Genomic DNA, 6,580 nt, shown 5'->3' with positions numbered 1-6,580 from the left:
CCATGCTTGCTAATTATACTTTTAAGGGTGGAATACCAAAGAAACTTGGAGACCCCGGAGTACCTACTATACCTTGCTCCATTAAAAGAAATTATATTAAAACTGCTCTATGTGATCTTGGAGCCGGTGTTAGTGTTATGCCTCTCTCTTTATATCGTAGACTTGACTTGAATAAGCTGACACCTACCGAAATATCTTTGCAAATGGCTGATAAATCAACTGCTATACCTGTCAGTATTTGTAAGGATGTGCCTCTTGTGGTTGCAAACGTTACTATTTTAACGGACTTTGTTATACTTGATATTTCCGAGGATGATAGTATGTCTATTATTCTTGGAAGACCTTTTCTTAATACTGCAGGGGCTGTTATTGATTGCAATAAAGGCAATGTCACTTTTCATGTTAATGGTAATGAGCATACGGTACACTTTCCGAGGAAACAACCTCAAGTTCATAGTATCAACTCTATTGGAAAAATTCCATCGATTATATTTGGAGGTTTTGAATTTCCTCTTCCTACTATCAAGAAGAAATATGATATTCTTATTATTGGGGATGTGCATATCCCCGTTGAGGTAACTTAGTGTTATTCGAAATTTCTCCGGTTTCATGATTATTGGAATGAGTTTGTTAACAAGACATGATCAACCTTGTTAGTGGATTCTTTTTGATGAGCATGAGATGGATGAAACTAGAAGCACAACCTTCTGTACCCCACTTTTACTTTCTGTTATTTATATTAAATAAAGTAAAAATAGTATTTTTCTGTCAGTTTCCTGACTTATCTGTGCAATATAAAAATATCCCAAAAATAAAAATCCTCAGTATGACATGCCAATTTAATATGATTTTTTCGGGAATATTTGAGGATTTACTATGCAAAAATTACCGCGGGAGGAGCTGCAACCTGGCCAAGAGGGTGGTGGGCGCCCCCCTGCCTCGTGGGCCTACGGTGGCCCTCCTCCACTTATCCCAGCATCCATCTTCTTCCTATGTCTCACACAAACCCGAAAAACCAACTCAAGCACGAGTTCCAGCCACTTTTGCTATGATTTTTGATCTCCTTGCTCAAAGCACCTCTTGCAAAACTGCTTGGGGAGATTGTTCCTTGGTATGTGACTCCTCCATTGGTCCAATTAGTTTTTGTTCTAGTGATTTATTCTTTGCAAATTTTTGCTGCATAGGTGACCATGTTCTTGAGCTTGCATGTCAAATTTATATGGTTCCAAGTAGTTCTAATGCTTGGTATAGGCTCCAGGCACTTGTAGGAGTAGTTGCTATCAATATTATTGAAGTTGGTTCACTTTTGTTTGAAGTTACTAAAAATTTCAGATTATTTCAGAAAAATAATGAGGAGATTTTTGAGGGCTCATCGAGCCAAAGCTCGAAGGAAAAGGCATCGAAGCCTAAGTATAATTTGCCGCGCACCACGGAGATTCGGGCGTGTGAATGGCCTTCTGATGATTTCTTGAGAGCAGCCGGTATCTATGAAGATTTTCATGAATTGGCTCACAATGCAGGCCTCACCGCTTTCCCCCACGACCAATGCGATCAGTATCTCTTACTCACAAATACTTTTGTGCAAAACTTTCATTTTCATTCTAGGAACTCACCACCTACGGTGGAGTTTCATTTGTATGATGAGCATAAAGAGATGTCACTTTATGATTTCTGTCGGATTTGTTTAGTCCCTTTTGAGGGCAAAATAGAAGAACCACATCATGATGATGTGGCTGGGTTTATTGATACTATCACTGTAGGAGAAACTAGGAAGGTTTCCGATGCACGAATCACTAGCATACATTTTCCTATTTTACGTTACTTTGCATTATTTGCTAGTCGTTGTTTAATTGGACGCGGAAACTGTGGAAACCTTAGTATCCCTGATATAATTATTCTGCACCACGATTTATACAGTGATAACATTTTTAGTATGGGCGGTATTATTGCTAGACAGTTAAGTATGAACCATACTAAGGGTCCCATCTTTGGAGGCATCTATGCTACACGCATAGCTGCACATTTTAACATACCTATTAGGCATGCTGAGAAGGAAGAAAAGATGCTGCCCCGTGTTTATCTAGATCATAAAAGTATGGTGGCACACGATTTTATTGTTAAGAATAGGGCAGGAGAGCTTAAATATCAATTGTTCTTTAACAAACATCATCCTGAGACTATTATCCTGCCTGCTCCTTCTTTGTTTGATTTGACTGTAGGCACGTACCTTGTTTCGTTGACGGCTATTCACGCCTACCGGAACCCTGGACCAGCCGAGGAGCGAGAACCGGAACCACAATTTGATTCTTCACGGCAGTCTAACTATCAGTGGGATCCGGAGATGATTGCTAGCCAGTGGCAATCGGAGCCTTCTTCTTCCTCATCACAGTACGACCCCAACAACTATTATTATGGATATTCGCCAGGCCAGTCATGGCCATAGACCAACTTAGGCCAAAATCCTAAGCTTGGGGGAGTACGTATTTCTCACCGACATTACATTTATGTTCACACACACTCATTACTAGATCTCAGTGCTCATACTTTTTTACTGTAATATCCATGCTAGTTTATTTTATTTTTCCTGCTTTCTTCTTGTGTGTTTGTTAAACCTTAAGAAAAACCAAAAAAAATTAGTAGTAGTTTAGTTTTCTGCTGTAGTAGTAATAATTAAAAAGAAAACCCAAAAATATTTCTTGTTCTTCTTTTTGCTTGTTGGGAGCTTTCCCGTGTAAATAGTTTTATTTCTTTTCTTTTATTTGGGGGTCAGTAGGAGAAGACCATAATTAAATTGTTGAAGTGGCTCTTATATGCATTATTGTTGATTTAACCAAGAGCCCATATTGCCTTGTCTTCTCATGTTTATTGAATGCTCGCAGATTCCAGCTTAATTAGTTCAATGCACGTACACTCTTATTATTATTCACACCGTTCGGTCGTGCAAGTGAAAGGCAATTATGATGATATATGATGGACTGACTGAGATGAGAAAAGCTGGTATGAACTCAACCTCTTTTGTTTTTGTAAATATGATGAGTCCCTCGTTCTTGATTCAGCTTATTATGAATAAACATGTTTGCAATGACAATTAGAGATCATAGTTGCTTGTGTCATGCTTAATTAGCTATGAGTTATAATGATTTACCTTGTGTGCTAACATGCTATTGAGATGATTATGATGTGGTATGATGGGGTGGTATCCTCCTTTGAATGATTTAAGTGACTTGACTTGACACATGTTCACGCATGTAGTTGAAACAAAATCAACATAGCCTTCACGATATTTATGTTCATGGTGGATTATATCCTACTCATGCTTGCATCCAATGTTTATTAATTTTAATGCATGTGCATGGCTGTTGTCGCTCTCTAGTTGGTCGCTTCCCAGTCTTTTGCTAGCCTTCACTTGTACTAAGCGGGAATACTGCTTGTGCATCCAATCCCTTAAACCCCAAAGTTATTCCAGATGAGTCCACCATACCTTCCTATATGCGGTATCTACCTGCCGTTCCAAGTAAATTAGTATGTGCCAAACTCTAAACCTTTAAATAATCATTCTGTTTTGTATGCTCGAATAGATCATGTATCAACCAAGGTTGTCCTTATCTTCCGTGTTAGGCGGGTTATTCTCAAGAGGAGTGGACTCCGCTCCTCACTCACGAGAAAATGGCTGGTCACCGGGATGCCCAGTCCCATGCTTTATGCAAACTAAATCAAAATTAATTGCAAACAAAATTCCCCCTGGGACCTGATGTATGTTGGAGGCACTCGTTGTTTCGAGCATGCCATGGATTGATGCATGTTGGTGGAGGGGGAGTATAAACTTTACCATTCTGTTTGGGAACCGCCTATAATGTGTTTAGCATGGAAGATATCGCCATCTCTTAGTTGTTACGTTGACAATGAAAGTATACTGCTCAAAATACAATTTATCTCTATTTCAAAACCAAGCTCTGGCACCTCTACAAATCCCTGCTTCCCTCTGCGAAGGGCCTATCCATTTACTTTTATGTTGAGTCATCACCCTCTTATTAAAAAGCACTAGCTGGAGAGCACAACTGTCATTTGCATTCATCACTGTTAATTTATATTGGGTATGACTATGATTGGATCTCTTTTACCATGAATTACAATGTCTAGTCAGTCCTTGATCTTTAAAGGTGCTCTGCATTTATGTTTTGCGGTCTCAGAAAGGGCTAGCGAGATACCATCTTGTTATATCATATTATGATTGTTTTGAGAAAGTGTTGTCATCTGAGATTTATTATTATGACTTGCTAGTTGATTATGCTATTGATATGAGTAATTATGAGACCTGAGAATTATTGCAAATGTGGTTAGTTATGATCTATGCTGAAAACTTGAATGCTGGCTTGACATAGTTACATCAACAAGAGCAAACAGAGTTTGTAAAAGTTTTTCTTTCTTTCTTTCAGTTTGTCAACTGAATTGCTTGAGGACAAGCAAGGGTTTAAACTTGGGGGAGGGTTATACGTCTCCGTCGTATCTACTTTTTCAAACACTTTTGCCCTTGTTTTCGACTCTAACTTGTATGATTTGAATGGAACTAACCCAGACTAACGTTGTTTTTAGCAGAATTGCCATGGCGTTGTTTTATGTGCAGAAAACAAATATTCTCGGAATGACCTGAAACTCCACGGAACATCTTAGAAAAAATAATAAAAAATCCTCGCCAAAGATGAAGACCAGGGGGCCCACACCCTTCTCACGAGGGTGGGGGGCGCCCCCCCCCCTAGGGCGCGCCGCCCTACCTCGTGGGCCCCCTGGATGCCCTCCGGCGCCAAATCCAACTCTATATATTTGCTTTCGGAAAGAAAAAAATCAGAGAGAAGAAATCATCGCGTTTTACGATGCGGAGCCGCCGTCAAGCCCTAAAACCTCTCGGGGGTGCTGATCTGGAGTCCGTTCGGGGCTCCGGAGAGGGGGATTCGTCGCCGTCGTCATCATCAACCATCCTCCATCACCAATTTCATGATGCTCACCGCCGTGCGTGAGTAATTCCATCGTAGGCTTGCTGGACGGTGATGGGTTGGATGAGATTTATCATGTAATCAAGTTAGTTTTGTTAGGGTTTGATCCCTAGTATCCACTATGTTCTGAGATGAATGTTGCTATGACTTTGCTATGCTTAATGCTTGTCACTAGGGCCCGAGTGCCATGATTTCAGATCTGAACCTATTATGCTTTTATGAATATATGTAAGTTCTTGATCCTATCTTGCAAGTATATAGTCACCTACTATGCGTTATGATCCGGCAACCCCGAAGTGACAATAATCGGGACCACTCCCGGTGATGACCATAGTTTGAGGAGTTCATGTATTCACTATGTGCTAATGCTTTGTTCCGGTTCTTTATTAAAAGGAGGCCTTAATATCCCTTAGTTTTCAATAGGACCCCGCTGCCACAGGAGGGTAGGACAAAAGATGTCATGCAAGTTCTTTTCCATAAGCACGTATGACTATATAGGGAATACATGCCTACATTACATTAATGAATTGGAGCTACTTCTGTGTCACCCTATGTTATGACTGTTACATGATGAACCGCATCCGGCATAATTATCCACCACTGATCCGGTGCCTACGAGTTTTCCATATACTTGTTCTCTCTTATTTACTTTCCCACTGCTACTGTTACAATCACTACAAAATACCAAAAAACATTACTTTTGCTGTCTTTACTTTTGTTGTTGCTACCACCACTATCATATTACTTTGCTACTAAACACTTTGCTGCAGATACTAAGTTTCCAGGTGTGGTTGAATTGACAACTCAGCTGCTAATACTTGAGAATATTCTTTGGCTCCCCTTGTGTCGAATCAATAAATTCGGGTTGAATACTCTACCCTCGAAAGCTGTTGCGATCCCCTATACTTGTGGGTTATCAGCCATATGTTTGGCATGCATATTGGGGCATCCAAAATTGAGGCATGGCAGAGTTAGTATTGCATATTCACTTCATGTGGAATGAATAAAAAAGTGTCTAAATGATAAAGTATATCTTACTCTTAAGTTGAATCTACAGGAAGAGTTTGCATTAAATTTGATGTTACAAAGACACAAAAGTTTTACTCTTATCCAACTCATAACGAAGGGCCTATTCCGAATCTCTCCCACTCCAGCTTTCACAAACTCTCAGCTCGGAGCAACCTCGAACGCTTTAGCGCCAGGAAGCTAACTTCACGAAGCAAAGATGGGCCGTAGTGCAATTTTAAGAAGCAAGGAAAACCCAGCTCTGCGTTTAGAGGAATCTAGAGTTCGGCTTATTTACGGCCATACTGCCACCACCTAAGAAAACGATTCGATCTGTTTTGTTTCTCGCTCCTACAGTAGGCACACCAACCCCTCGCACCCCTCTCCCTCGTGTTCTCCCACATAATAATGGGCTGCTTTCAGCTGGCCCAAAGTGGCAAGGAACAGGCCTGCAGCCCCCCAGCTGGGCTGCCAACTCAACATGGCACTGGGAGAAGCGACCGTTGCCCAACGCATTCCAATCGCCAGGCGAAGTGAGAAGCCATGCCCGAAAGCTGGATTTGAGAGGTTTGGAGAATCTGGAG

This window comes from Triticum aestivum, chromosome 2A, assembly GCF_018294505.1.
Source record: "Triticum aestivum cultivar Chinese Spring chromosome 2A, IWGSC CS RefSeq v2.1, whole genome shotgun sequence".
Classification (NCBI taxonomy): domain Eukaryota; kingdom Viridiplantae; phylum Streptophyta; class Magnoliopsida; order Poales; family Poaceae; genus Triticum; species Triticum aestivum.
The sequence above is the reverse complement of the archived record's forward strand: the minus strand, read 5'-3'. Positions refer to the sequence as shown.